Source organism: Podarcis gaigeae (genome assembly GCF_964106915.1).
Source record: "Podarcis gaigeae genome assembly, chromosome: 11".
Classification (NCBI taxonomy): Eukaryota; Metazoa; Chordata; class Lepidosauria; order Squamata; family Lacertidae; genus Podarcis; species Podarcis gaigeae.
Window position 1 is genome coordinate 36603511 of NC_139687.1, and position 16323 is coordinate 36619833.

A 16323-nucleotide genomic window follows, 5' to 3' on the forward strand; every position below is an offset into this window, starting at 1 on the left:
ACAATGAACCATAAAAAGGTTCACTGTTTATTCCTGAGTGTTGCATTTTATTTTCCCACCATGTTATTTGGAAAACAATGATTAATAATATGGCGCTGTTCACATATTCATCTGCAATTTGATTAATGGAGTTCAGAGCAGGTTAGTTTGGCTGTCAGACAGGCTGTCGGATCAGGGTTCTAAGTGAGAAATTTCCAAAGCAGAGTAGCTGTGATATTTCCATGAACCCCCAGATGGCATTATAGCCCTGTTTTTCTAATGTGTTTGTTTTCATATTGGAGGAGTCGCAATCTTCAATTTACCCCCAATTTTCCCTCATCCTTATGGTGGATTTGAACAAAGGAATCACAGCCACACTCTCTTCTGTTTATTTTTAAAGAATCCAGTTTGTACACATCCAGGTACTGGAGTGCAATGGCTGTGAACTCATCCATGAGAGATGAAATCATGTCCCTTAACTGTGTTCAGCATATTAAAGTCCACGGGATAACGAGGTCCTGCAGCAACTCTTCAGTAAAAAGCACCATTCAGATTTTAAAGATCATAACTATAGCCAAATTAGTTACATTCCAACAGCTTTATGAGAAAAGTGTGAATTCAATTATGACTAAGGTTTTATTACACATGGCTATTAAACTGATGCCACATTATAACAGAATCCATATAGGATTATTGTAGGCAGTGGGCAGTTGGACACTGAAGGGGGTGGGGGGGAAGGGCATGTTGTCATGGAACACATGTAAATTGTTTTAAAAGCAAAACCACTTTCCCTTTTTGCTACTATTTGTAGTCTGCTTTCTGAATTATGGCAGAGTGGGTGGTTTTCACTTAGAAGATCCTTGGGTTCAATGTATGCTGCCTACCCTCAGAGAAGACGGGCTCTTTGGGAGAAGAGATAGCTCAGGTGAGATCTCCACCTGAGACTCTGAAGATTTGCTGCCATTAGTCCAAATGGCCTTAAAGATGCTTGAATTCTGTGGTGTGAATAGGAGAAAGAAAACGTTACCGGGACTAGCTGAGGCTGATGGGAGTTGTAGGCCAAAACATTTTGATAATGGCACCAGCATTGCAAAGGCTGCTGTAGGCTTACAGTACTGTTTAACAAACATAACACAAAAGGAGAGAGGTGGAGAGGTAGCAGGCAAACTTAAGCACTGAATCCTTAAAGTTGTGTAATTGTTCTTATGACGATCAGCTTGACTGGAGATGGTACAGCAGGAGCTAAATGTCAGCAAGTTCTGCCTAGCCTCTGTTCCATCTCTCTCTTTGCTGTAGCCAACAGTTCAGGTGGGGGGGGGGGGAGAGAAGGAGCCCAAAGGCACTGTTATGTTATTGTTTAGCATGCCCCAAGCTGTTTAATGAACTCACAGATGAATATCTCTTGTATATCTCTTCTGCTATTCATTTTAGAAGGCTGGTTGTTCCCTATGCAGTTTGGAGGCCTCTTGTTGTTGTTGTTTAGTCATTTAGTCGTGTCCGACTCTTCATGACCCCATGGACCAGAGCACGCCAGGCACTTCTGTCTTCCACTGCCTCCTGCAGTTTGGTCAAACTCATGTTGGTAGCTTCGAGAACACTGTCCAACCATCTCGTCCTCTGTCGTCCCCTTCTCCTTGTGCCCTCCATCTTTCCCAACATCAGGGTCTTTTCCAGGGAGTCTTCTCTTCTCATGAGGTGGCCAAAGTATGGAGCCTCAGCTTCAGGATCTGTCCTTCCAGTAAGCACTCAGGGCTGATTTCCTTAAGAATGGAGAGGTTTGATCATGGGACTCGCAAAAGTCTCCTCCAGCACCGTAATTCAAGAGCATCAATTCTTCGGCGATCAGCCTTCTTTTTGGTCCAGCTCTCACTTCCAAACATCACTACTGGGAAAACCATAGCTTTAACTATACGGACCTTTGTTGGCAAGGTGATGTCATAATGAAATTTTGCATTGTGGTTGTGGGTTGTGAGGAGCAGGTTTTCACTTCTGTATGGATCCCAATCAAGATGGCAGACTGAAACTTTCAAAAACGGCACTGATTTTAACCCCTGATTTAAAAACCGCGCCGACTTTTTTTGTTTGTTTCTTGAGATTCTCAAACAACCCTGGGTATGTGGCTGTTAGTACTTGAGAAGCAGGCAAGCCTGAAGAGCTTTCATCCTCCATGATTCGAATAAGGCAAACAGAGATGGCATGACAGCAACACAGTCAGAAAAGCTGACTATCTGAAGTCTGCATCACCGCTACAGCTTAGGACTGGCAGCTTTTTAAATTTTTAAGCAGAGGTGGGGGATCTCAGGGAACCTCTGTCTTTCTGGCCCTCAGGGATCTCTCTCCCCAGGTCACAAAACCTATCCCCAGGTCATGCTGCTTAACAACTCTGCTCCATTTTGTCCTTGAGTGCTTTTGCCTGACTTGAATGTGTCTTTGGACTATGATAAGGCCTCTTGATTGTCTGGATTCAAGATGGAGGGGGAGGGGTGTATAGAAATCTCTGACTTGTGTGTGGCTGAAACAAAGTCTACTATACACATGTAAGAGTCACATTGGAAGCTCTGCTCACCTTTTGCCTCAGGCCCTGCACAACATTAATGTGTTGCTCCCAGAAGGTTACCCATGAAGGAATACAGCCCTCCAGTGGCGTAGCATGGGGGGTGCAGGGGGGCCGGCCGCATCGGGCGCAACATCTGGGGGTTAGGGTTAGGCGCAAATCCACGGGTTAGGGGGCGCAAATTACTTGCCTTGCCCCGGGTGCTGACAACCCACGCTACGCCACTGCAGCCCTCCAGCTGAAAAAAATGTTATCGACCCCTATTTCAAAACCCCTTGACCCCTTGAGCATTCAGTGAATCAGGAGTGAATCCAATATCTTGTGAGCTGAGGATATAAGCAGATGGAACATGGTTGTTATGGATGAAGCCTGCCAGAATCTTTTCATGACATAGATCCTGTATGTGGTCGTGCAACCATAGCAGGACAGGGACCAGGGGAAGAATGAGCACTTGGAGGAGCAAAGAGAGAAGAAACACCATGGTGAATCTGCAGCATCACAACTGGGTGCCTTCATCTGCCCCAGCTGCAACAAAACATGTCTCTCCCATATCAGTCTCTACAGCCACAGCAGGCGCTGTAACTCTCCAACAGTTTGACTTCAGCCCCAAAGGTGTACTCCTACATTTTCTCCTGAGGCAGATGGGTGCCAGCCAGTTATAGGAGCCTCATGCCAGTATCTGAACTCCTAATCCTCATCCTATGAACTGTCTGTGTAGCAACTGGTGGCAAGTATCCACACTATCATCAGCATCCAAGCAATTAGAGTACTCCAGGCCTATTGGAGATTATGCACAATGACCGGAGAATGTACAAAATGTAGTCAATATATGCACATTTCCCAAGGCCTGTTGCAGATTATGTATATTGACCAGGAAATTTGCATAATTCCCTCTTCATGGATTGCTTAGGTGCATATTCTCCATACATAAGGCCAGGTGAATGTGCACAATGGTTGGTTGTTACGCATTAACTGCTCAGCTGCTCCTGGTATCCAGCAACCACAGAGAAATACAATCTGTGCCACAGCTGGATGGCAAATTAAGGTAGTGGGTGGCTGGAGTTTCACTGGCTGTGCTTTGCAGTGTGCCAAGCCATCATTTAAGAAAAAAAGAAGTTTTTAAAAAGGTAGGGGGAAGGGGCATGAGATCTAGGAATGTCCAACATAAAAGACCTAGGACTTGTGCATCACTGCTTAAAACTGTATTTCTGTCTTTCCCACATGCCCACCAACAGCAACAGAGTAGTTCAAAAGTGTTTTTAAGTGGCACAAGCAATATAGTTCTAACTCTTCACCCTAATGCTTTGAGCTCAAATTCATGTCTAGTTTCTCTGGCTCTCTACCAGCAAATCCTTTGAGGTATAGATGTAAAGCCTGCCTCATTGCTCATCTAGTCCCTTTATTCTGCCTAAAACCACAGAACTAAATGTAGCAAGTTCACATGCACTTTGAAAATGTGAGCTATATTGTGCTTGGCCTATTAACAGAATTTGAAACAATTGTGCTTTTTCCTATGTGGTGTATGGTGTCTCTCATGTATGTGAAAGATTAGTAACTATTGGGGGGGACAATCACATGTGCACATATATTTCTTTGTAGAACTGGAGTTTACAAACCTTGCAACATCAGAAAAGGAAATGAGTGTGTTTACACTGCTAGTAAGATTACCAGGAAGTTATTGCCTAGACATATATAATCTGCATTCCTAGGACCTTAGCAAATGTTCTCACAAAGCATCTTAGATCAGGGATAGGGCACCTTTGGCTGCCCAGCTGTCGATGGACTACATCTCCCATCATCCCTTATAATTGGCCATGCTAACTAGGACTGCTGGAAGTCGCAGCCTGGAACATCTGGAAGTTCACAGATTCTCCATCTCCGCTCTAGACGGATCTCCATTCTTTCCCTTTTGTCTTGTAGCCAGTAATGTCTCTAGAAGTAACACATAGCAAGGGGAGAGGCACCAATGCCTGGAATAGTGAACCAGACCTTATCAACCCTAGAAGTAGTTTAGGATAGAATGTGGGACCTACAACAAAATGTTGCAGCGTGGAGTGCTGCTGCTTAGGATACACCATTTACATTCCCACCTGTTTTGACACAAACACACACACCAGCAACTCACCATTCCATAGTTCCTGAGCCTACTCAGTTCTCATTGGGTTAGTTTGGCATTTCCTCTCCCCCCGCACCGCCTTGTTTAAAGCTTTCCATATTTTGCAATCCTACTGGAGATAGCTCAATTATGGCTACGTAAGCATTGAAACTCACCTCTAAACATTGGAGGCAGGAGGAATTATATATAAGCAGAAAGAGGCCTAGCTCCAATTTAATTGCCCTCTACTTCTTTCCAGTAGAAACCACTCTCATCTCCAAATCCTACCCTCTGGGAGGCCTTTCCTTTCACCTCCACTCTGATGTTTAGGTAGGAAGGGGAATGCTAATCCAAATCATCTTTGAAGCACCACTTTCTGGCATGAACACTTTCGCAAGAATACTCTGTTCCTCCATACCTATATGGGTGAATGATCATCCATAGAGGAGGAGTCTATAAGAAGCGTTCATTGGGGAATGAGCTGAATCTCTCTCTCTCTCTCTCTCTCTCTATATATATATATATATCTCACTTAAACACTTAACCCAAATTGCTGTCACAGTGACTCATAATCTCCCCATGTATATTCTGATGTCGGAATGAGCACCAAAATGTTCTCTTTAAATAAAATTTAAAAAACTAGAAAGCTGGAATAAGATTAATTTAAATATAAAAGACATGCCAATGGAAATTAAGCTCTTACACTGTTAGCACTAGCCCATCAGATGTTAACAACATCTGATATGCAACAGTTTTACATATCCCCTTGTGGGAGAAAGATCAACTTGCGAACCGCTTTGTAAATCCGCCACAGTGTTAGAGTTAGGCTACTGTAGCTAAATGGCTTTTAGATATGCTTCTTCTTTTGAGCTACCATATTTACAAATGAAAGCTTTTCCAAACCACGTCTTTTAATATAATTTGCATATTTAGTAATACATTGATTAACATTAAACACGGATTATTGCAATTTATTTCAGAAACAGATGGGATGCATTAAGTGAAAAAAAAAAAGCCAGCACATTTAAATAGAACAGACTCACTGGCTGACGACTGATGACTGATGAATACAAAAAGTTTGTTAATTGACAGGGGGAGTAGGAGGGGAAAGGCCTTTGGAGCACTGCTTTCTTTTTCAAGTGCTTTCCTTGCTAATGGTTCCATGAAGCTGGTAATAAAGTTAATTTAAAATGAATAATGTAGCTCAAAGGTGTGCTTCACTTTAATGAAAGCTGTAGCACAGATAAACGACAAAATCCTGACAGCAGAAGCAGATCGCAGTCTAAGAACCGAGTAGTGTAGGTGGGTGGGAGGGAGAGAGAAAGGGAGGGATAAATCTGACAAACTTCTTACCTCCTCTTTCCAATGCGATTTCCCTGGTCTTTTGCCTTGTCGTGGTATACAGGCCTACCACTAGATGGCACTGTACTATAAGATACACTATCTTCACCCACTTCCTTCTCAAATCTGTAGAGCTGGTTCTTCATCACCAACCAAGATTGCCATCTTGCCAACTTTTGGGGGACCTTTCACAAGCCAATCAAAACAGGGGTGCACTGATTTTAAACGGATGCAACCAGCAATTAAAGCTTTTGTTATAAGAACAAAAGAGGAGTCCTGCTGGATCAGAACAAAAGGCTCATCTAGTTCAGCATCTCCTCATGGTGACCAACCAACCAGATTCTTCACATATATGTGCAGCACCCATTTGTTTTCTGCATGTATTCAAGGACATCAGAACTCATAAACTGACCTGGATGACTTCTTTCAGGCAGCAGATTTTACACGAGGGATAAGCAATTTTATAAGCAGCCAAGTTACATCCAACTCACACTAACAGTCCTACCTAGCTTGCTACTGTCAGACCTGATAGACAGCGACACGTTTCTCATCTAGATTTCCAGGAGATGGAGCTGAGGAAACTCTAGGTTCCTGGAACCAGAGGCCCTTTAACACAGCCTTCCCCAGTCTGGTGCCCTCTAGATATTTTGGACTACAAATCCCAGCCACTATTCAGCATGTTGGAGAAGGCTACTTTAACTAATATTGCTGCTGGCCTCCAGTGGTAAAATCAAACCTCTGTCTTAGCAGCACCAAAGTGACCTCCTCGAGAGTCTATGGTGGTCCTGGCCTGCCCAGCTGACAAGACTCAGTCCTCTCAGCCTTGCTGATGTGGTCCAAAGGAAAGCAGAACAATACGCTTGGCACCAGCTTGGCTGCAGGAGTTGTCGAAAGGATCCGTAGAAGCCGCCATCCACACATTTTAGGGACTCCACTCTGGATTTGTGGCCTTTTCTTCTCCTGAAGATATCCAGCAAGGCACCAGAGGTTTAGGATCAGAGTTTTCCTTCTTTTTGATGGGTTGATGAGCCCCATCTGCCCCTCATTTCCCTCTACAGCACATGCAGGAAGACCTTCTTGAGCATTGGACCCACTATTGGTCTCATCTGCTCAATCCGTCAGGATGTGGCTGCTGTCACCTGCTGACAGTTTCTAGGAGCCACAGGTGAGAGCTGAGTGCAGGCTGGGGACCAAAGGTGGACAAACTACCAGAAGAAGCATGACATGTCTCCCAGCAGAGGTATTACCCATCCCCTGACATCCTTGACACTCCACTTGATGGTATGGACCAGGCATAGACAACCTTCGGCCCTCCAGATGTTTTGTCCTACAACTCCCATGATCCCTAGCTAACAGGACCAGTGCCCAGGGATGATGGGAACTGTAGTCCAAAACGTCTGGAGGGCCGAAGGTTGCCTATGCCTGTTAAGGACAAACAGAATCCGAATCCTCATGTGCTCTCCTACTGGCTATGTTGTGAAGCCTTAGGGCAGAGGTGGGGAATCTGAGACCCTCCCCTCCCTTCTTTTTCTAGAAAAACAGCATTGCGTTGCACCTTCCATTTATTTATGTAGTAAAATGATGAACTTTTGTAAAACCAATTTGGGGTGTTGCCTTTGTGGGGGGTTACCTGCTTTCCCCCCTCTTTTGTCTGTGTTTTATTTGTTTGTGAGCATGTAGGTGTTTGGATTGTTCTGAATTCCTAGCATTATCACGTTTTCCTTCTGTGAAATGGGTGTTTGGAAGTGGCCACAAGTATCTTAGATTTCCCAATGTGTGCCTGAGCCCAAAAGGGTTGAGGATCCTTGACAGAGAAGGTGAAATGGAGTAACTAAGCAAGTACAGACTTGTTTCAACAACAGGTCTAGCAGACATTTAGCCAAATTAATATAAAAGTTGAACTTACTGGCAGATTTACTGCTGGCTGCTAAAAAGAACAAGACATGTTTTGTTTTGTTTTTGCTATTTGGTCTTGGTCTTCTTTGCTCAGAGAGCTCAAGAAGACAGCAGGTCAGTCCTCTGCTTGGACACCAGTAGGAGTCCTCTGCTCCAATTATTTGCAATCCAAAGGGGGATATTCCTAAACAACAAGACTCTGTTCTCTCCCACTGAATTTAGGCCTACCCTTTCAGAATATTAACTATACAATAGCAGAGTAATATATACAGTCTTCCTCAACATATCTACCAAAAGCCAACAACCATGCATCTCTATGAAATTAAAGGCTGCTATTTTTATCTCTCGCCCATCTCATTTTAAACTTCGGCTAAAAAATTGCTCTCCTGAACACCTTTATCACATCATCCCTCTGCCATTTTTCCATTTTAATGCTGTAGCTCTTTATTGCACTTCTATATACCGATAGGAGAGACAGCCATTCATCACAACGAAGCTGTGTGTAAAACACACAAGAGTACAAACCAACAGGCTTATGCTTTTGCAGAACAGCTGAACTACACCGAGACCCACAAACTAATTAATCTGGTGTGCTTGGATTTAATTAGATTTATCCTCTAATTCCTTGAGAAAATTACTGGTCAGAATGGGGCATGAGCCAGTCACCATGCCATTACAGCATCGTAATTTATGGTTTGTTGCTGTTGCAACCAGTCGTATCATTATGGCAATTCTGTGGGTCGTTGATATTGTTGTTGCTGTTGTTTAGTCATGTCCGACTCTTCGTGACCCCATGGACCAGAGCACGTCGTTGATATTACCACATGCCTAACAGCCAACTCTGAGCAAACCCATGTCATGGCACCAGATGTGGGTGGGCAGGGCTGGAGTGGATCTGTTTATGCACTATCCAGGCACTATGGAAGGGTGGGGAAATTGTTCGATTTTCATCAGCTGCAGCAGCATGGCCAATGATCAGGGATGATGGGGGATGGAGTGCAACAACAACTGGAAGGCCGCAGGCCTAGCTTATTCCATCTCAAAATCTCAGGACTAGGAATGATGCGACAATGTTAATGGTCAGGCGGAAGACAGGTAAAACTGCTTTGAGCTACACCACCCTGGTGCTGGCATAGCAATCAGGCCTGATGCTGGTGAGCGATGGCAGCGGGTCTAACTTGGGATCTGGACGATCTCAGGCTGGCTTAGTTCCTCCCCACTGCCACTGGTGGGAATCCTGCGCTTTTGGCCCAAATAGCAATGTTTCTAGAGCAGCAAGAGACTGCAACGAGCTTTAAAGCATCCCTGCACTGCACACCTATTCCATCAGCCCCTGCAGTCAGGGATGATGGAAGAGACCACTGTTTGAAACCCCAAAGAGTTGCTGCCTGTAGACATTACTGAGCTAGATTGGCCAATGGCCTGGTTCACTATAAGGCAGCTCCCAATGTCCCTAAGCATCTAATAGCATATGGAGAGGTGGCAGCAGAATGAGGACTTGATTACTAACATTACCTACCAAGGGCTCTCATTAGAAAAATGAGGAATGCACAAAGCTTACAGTGCAAGACTTTCTAAGCAACTGGGGCTTAGAAGGGCAGCATCACCTGGTGTTGCTATGACGTTCCATGTCTAACACATGGATGAGCCCCTACCCACCTGTTAAATTTGGCCCACTGGGGTGAGGAGATTGTTACCTGGCCCACCAACCAGAAAAGGTCCCCCAGTCCTATTCTAGATGTTGTTGTTGTTGTTTAGTCGTTTAGCCGTGTCCAACTCTTCGTGACCCCATGGACCAGGGCACGCCTGTTGCCTTTGTCCATGGAGTTTTCTTGGCAGGGATGCTGGAGTGGTTTGCCTGTTCCTGCTCCAGGTGGATCACATTTGGTCAAAACTCTCCACTATGACCTGTCCATCTTGGGTGGCCCTGCACGGCATAGCTCATAGCTTCTCTGAGTTATTCAAGCCCCTTTGCCACGACAAGGCAGTGATTCATGAAGGAGATTCTGAACTGCAACTTTCATTAGCCCCATCAAGCTTGGCAAGTGGCCAGGAAGGTTTAGTCTGGCAACAGCTAGAGATCCACAGGTTCCTCAGTCCTCCTCTAGAATGTCAGAACTATTTCAGAGAAGCCCCAACAGTCAACTGTGATTACCTATCTCAATTAGAACAGCACCAGAAGAACATAAAGGATCCCATTTGTTCAGAAATCCTGTGACTATACCCCTAGTTGGTACTATTTATACCTACAACAGCAGCCCAAATAGATATGTTTAACTACATTTCTAAAACTTTCTCAGGCTGGAGCTTTGATAGGTCTCCAGAAGATGAGCATCACCATTATGGTGATGCAATCATGTCTTTGTGTACCTCCTGGTTAGCCAGACATGTGGTACTACAGCTCTAATTAAAAGAGCCCTCTTGGTCAGAGGTTATGATGAGGCAGGGCAGAGAAGACTATCACTTTGAGTATGCTGGATGCAAAGTGCTCTCCCTTTCCCCTAGCTGTCCACAGTCTATGGGTCTATGCTGGTATTTGCAATACCAGCCCAATACATCTTACTGCCTGTAGCAGAGTCCCAATATGTCACTGCTGCTAGCAGGTAACACTTAGGAATGGACGAATATGTCAGTTTTGGTTCTCTCAGTTTCTCATTTTTTCAATCTTATGTCCAGTTCTCCACATTTCCATCTCAGAAATGTTTTTAAATTCCACACATTGTGTCTGCACAATGCTGCCCCAGCTGCCCATCACGCCCATTTTCTTTCACAATTCTCCAAATACAGATATTTAGGTATGCAGTTTTCCCCAACATGCACATTTTTGCAAGCAATTTCCCCTGAAACTGCAAACTTTGGAGAGAAGTGTGAATTGCAAAGCAGAGCATAATTTCAGCATGCATGTTGCTTCATTTGGTGCAAATTAAATAGGCTCTCATTAAAATGCAAACTGAATGAAAATTCTCCCCATCCCTACTGACACTTGTGGGCCTCTTGGGGGCTGGGTGACTTTTCCACACCTTCATCTCTTCCTCCCACCCCATGACTGAAGCCAGTTGGTTCACTGTGCTGCATGGCAGTGCGGGCTCTGCTTGTTTCATGGGGGAAGTGTATACCCATTTTCACAAAGGAGCTGCAGAGCAATCCCTAGGACATATCTAAGGTTTCCAGGTTTACACATTTGGAGACATGTGTGTAAAATCATACAACTGAAAGAAAGCCAGTGGGGTCATGTAGTTCAATCCCCTGCCTTCAAGCAAAATATCCTGTACACGAACAATGAGTACCTACCTCTACAATGCACTTATACCTCCACCACAGCTATGCAACAGTAAATAAATTTATGCCTAAATAACCTCGCCTAAATGGATTATGGATTAGGCTGCATATGTAAACACAATCAAGATATACCACCTTTAAAAAAGCATTATAATGCTTAGCTTTGTAACTTAATAAAGAAGAGAATATTCATGCATTATTATTATTATTTTGTACCCTGCTATATTTGTGGTTTTAGTTGGAGTTCTATATATCAACAATAACATTAGATCTCAATTATTATAAAAATGGAAATCCTTTGTCCAAAGTGTGGCTTGGAGCAGCTGAAAGTCGGAGCTTCAGCTGCAGTATAAAAATTACCCCAAAATTACAAACTACCCTTCTTCAAAGTTTGATTAAATACCAAAGTGCTTTAAAAAGGGGTCAGTTTACCCCTTTTGCCGCTATCAGGGATTATTCTAACATGACATGTTTGCCTCCTATTGTGAGTTGCGAAAATCCCCCTGTATCCAATGTGTTTTGTTTGGATTGAGATGGCATGCAGTTGATGGCTGTGACCTTCATGGTGGCTTAGATCCCTGGCTGGCACTGATTTTTGATTTAGTGCCGATCTGCTGCGCTTGTCACAGGCTGCAAGGTGCTTTCCATGCACTAATGGAACAGCTCAAGGGCAGAGGGGCCCTGTAAATGTCTATCTCACACCAGCAATGTGTTAAATAGAGAGCTGAGTTTTCTACATGTGAATGACAGACACTGAAATTGCATATAGAAAGGAACACAGAGCTCTTGCACCCAGATCGCTGCTGGAAAATAAATAACTGCAATTGTAAAAGTGCAAACCTGCTCTTGTTCCAGGTGCTAATGAATATATATGCAGAGTGTTAAAACCGAATGCTTAAGACAAATACTGATAATATATCTTCATTTAATACAAGAGGGATAACAGTGTACATTCAAGACGCTGTATTAAACACCATTCAAGTGAAGGGAATCTCACTGGGGATGGGTTTGTGCTTATGTGTCCAGCGATGCATCTAAAGTTGCTAATAAATTTTGTTACTTAATGATATATTCAGCTGGGGGTGGCAATGAATTCAGCCAGAAATTTTGCCTTGTAAGAAATCATCAGAATATTTTGCATGCTGCCCTAAGCCAAAATTAGGAAGGGTAGTATATTTATTGTCTTACCTTAGTTGTGAAATTTCATGTGCAATATGATCAATGCATTGCTATTTACAAAGATTATACTTCCATGGCAGTCAATGGATACTTTCCCATAAATACAGCATTTTTAACCCAATTGCAGAGAGAAAGAGAATAATATGCAAAAAAAACCCACAATTAGCTGCATTTAAAAGAATCTGAATATATTCTATAGATTTATACATAGGCCTTTGGCTAATTAAACCATCTATGGCTTTTTAAACGGTCTGTTTATTGTTTTTGTTTGTTACTATACCGGTATTAAGTATTTTTGTGGTTTTATGTTGCAAAGCACCCTGTGCTCTTCGGATGAAGGGAGGTATAGAAACTTTATAAATAAAAATAAAAATAAATAAACTAATGTTTGATATTGGCTCAAGGTATTGATATTGAACTCAATGGGAGCTACTTCTAACTCAACATTTATAGGATTTCACTGTTGGATAATTCAATCCAGTTTGACTTATGTGTAGTCAAGAAAAGGAACCTGGAAGTGTAGCTTGTGCTTGACCCCTAGCATCAACAGAAGTTGGCTTGGACTGCTTCCCGGCTTCAAAGGGAATAAATTAAGAGCTACAGGCTCCATTTCAGAATTTAGAGGGAGACTTCAGTCAGGAAAGAATCACAGTGAGGAGTAAATATCTGGTTTTAACCCTCATAACAGTATTTATACACCACAGCAGCTTTAGCAATAGGTGAAAAACCAACCCCCTTTTAAGCAAAGAGATTTGTGCTATGCTTGGCTAGTACAGGTAAAGATAAAGGGACCCCTGAACATTAGGTCCAGTCGTGGCCGATGAGGGTTGCGGCACTCATCTTGCTTTATTGGCCAAGGGAGCCAGTGAACAGCTTCCAGGACATGTGGCCAGCATGACTAAGCCGCTTCTGGTGAACCAGAGCAGCACACGGAAACGCCATTTACCTTCCTGCCGGAGTGGTACCTATTTATCTACTTGCACTTCATGCTTTGGAACTGCTAGGTTGGCAGGAGCAGGGACCGAGCAATGGGAGCTCACCCTATCACGGGGATTCGAACCGCCAACCTTCTGATCGGCAAGCCCTAGGCTCTCTGGTTTAACCCACAGGACCACCCGCGTACAGACATCCATTTAATATGGGGATGGGGAACCTGTGGCCCTCTAAATCAACTTCAATCAGCCCCCGCAGTCAGAGATGATGGAAGAGACCACTGTTTGAAACCCCGAAGAGTTGCTGCCTGTAGACTGTACTGAGCTAGATTGGCCAATGGCCTGATTCACTATAAGGCAGCTCCCAATGTCCCTAAGCATCTAATAGCATATGGAGAGGTGGCAGCAGAATGGGGGCTTGATTACTAACATTACCTACCAAGGGCTCTCATTAGAAAAGTGAGGAATGCACAAAGCTTACAGCGCAAGACTTTTCTTGCCTCACGCACGTTGGTGAAATTGTTCAGGAGCATTTCATTTATTCCCCATTAACTTCTCCTCCATAATGCCACCAAGGTCAGGCAGACCTTGGTTCATCTGCTACATAAGTGCCGGTTGCTTAAGTTAAAGCTGCTGTGGGACAAAGTATCTGAAAACATTTCCACCTTTCAAATTTGTGAATTGGTGTAGAACCTCGGGGCAAATTTGTGTCAGCTCCTCTTCTGCCTGTCTGTCACTGCACTCCTCTTTCAAATTTTCCACAGTTGCATATCTCCCTGCGGCTTCCCCTCCGCAGTCCTACATGCAATAATGCAACCTGATAGCTTAAATACCCATTTAATATCAGTAAAGGGGAAATGTTTCAATCAGCCTTTTAGAGGTGGTGGTAGTTGGTTACACCTACACCCCGCAAATAATAATAATAATGATGATGATGATGATGATAATTCCCTATAAAACACAGAAAGTATTTACAATGAATGGATAAATCCCATTGTAACAGTGTGGGACCATGTGTAATTTCTGCAGTGGTGCAAACTTCCACCCTTCAGATTCAGTGATATCTCAAAAGGCAACTCATTTTTGCATAACCTTCTCCTTCTCTGGGTGTGCACACACACACACACACACACACACACACACACACACAAAAGCCCCACAGAGGACCTTTGCTAGCACCTTGCTAGCACTGTTTAGAGGCATTCATTGTTTGCATGAGCAGCCAGGCCTTTATGCAAGGCACAAGCCTAGGTATACTTACTTGGGAGTAAGTCCCATTGAACTCAGTAAGACCTACTTCTCAATAAACTTACAGAGGTTGGGACTGCATGTTGTAAGTAGCATAGCTGACAAGCTCTCTTTCATGGGTAGGGAACCTCTAGCCCAGGGGTAGGCAACCTAAGGCCCATGGGCCACAAGTGGCCCATGGGGGTCGTTTAACTGGCCCACAAGCCGCCCCCGAACTGAACCACCCACTTGGTCCCCACATGCTGCGCTAAACTGGCACAGTGCGGTGCAGGGACTCGCTTTCACAATGCTGGAAATCGCATCTGCGCATGCTCAGATGCCGAAAATCACATCTGTGCAAACGCTGACTCTGGAAATCGTGTCTGCGCCGACACAGATGCTGGAAATCGCAGTCGTGCTCACACACACAATCTGGCCCACAGAGGGATCTCCACTGGAGTGAACTGGCCCAGGCAAGTTAAACCTTGTTGACCCCTTCTCTAGCCCATGCGGTTGGATGGGAGCGGGGTGTAAGGCCTCCCAGGCTTCTATCAGGACCTTGGGATTCTCCCTGTGTCCTCCATAAGCCACACTCCTCACAAGCCCTGCTTTGTGCCCTTCTCCAGTGCTTTTGCTCAAACTGTAGTAACAGTGATAATCCCTCTTGCTTGCTTGCCTGGATGGAAAAGAAAAAGAGCGGTGGTTGTGTAGGAACTTCTTGCTCTTGTGTGACTGGAATGTAGCCTATTCATCAAAGAGTCACATCCTTTGCCCTGCCCACTTTTGCTTCTGGCTCTGCCCATCACTGACATGTGATCCACTCATCCCCACCCCCAAGTCCGCTCATGAGTAAATGTGCCACACTTTGGCCAAAAAAGGGTCCTTACCCTTGCTCTTAGTCAGGCTTGGGGAATCTTTGGCCCTCAAGATGTTGCAGTCCCCCTTTTCCCCAGAAGGGGTTTGGTGAGCTGTAGTTCAGCAATGTCTAGAGGGCCACAAGTAAAGGTAAAGGGACCTGACCATTAGATCCAGTCGTGGCCAACTCTGGGGTTGTGGTCTCATCTCTCTTTATTGGTCAAGGGAGCCGGCGTACAGCTTCTGGGTCATGTGGCCCACATGACTAAGCCGCTTCTGGTGAACCATAACAGCGCACGGAAACGCTGTTTACCTTTCCACCGGAGTGGTACCTATTTATCTATTTGCACTTTGATGTGCTTTCGAACTGCTAGGTTGGCAGGAGCAGGGACCGAGCAATGGGAGCTCACCCCGTCGCGGGGATTCGAACCACCGACCTTCGGATCGGCAAGCCTAGCCTCTGTGATTTAACCCACAGCTCCACCTGCGTCCCAGAGGGCCACAGGATCCTGCTCTAAATGAAGGTTTTTTTATTGAATTGTTTACAGTTTGGCTTATGGAAAGGGTTGCCAAAATGTAATATTTATCAGAACCAGCACATGTCCTGATACTTCAGTGGCTAATGTTGTAGGTACTTCACAAAGGTATTTGTTTATCTGCTTACTTATGTTATTAAGAAATGCACCTGATTATTAGGGCTCTAGCTTGTGAAAGCTTATGCCACAGTAAAATTTGCTGGCCTTTCGTTTACCCCAATCCAATGGAAGTTCATACTCATAAACAAGGGGGCTTATTCCCTAGGAAGTAAATCATGCTGAAGTCCATTGGACGTCCTTCTGAGTAAGCATGTTTAGATGTTTAGCATTGTGCTGCATTGCTGTAATCCTGTCCACACTTACTTGAGAGTCAGCCTCCTTGAATTTAGCATGGCAGAAAGGCACAAGATTGGACTGTTAGTCTATAATATGCCATAGGCAGAACCCTTT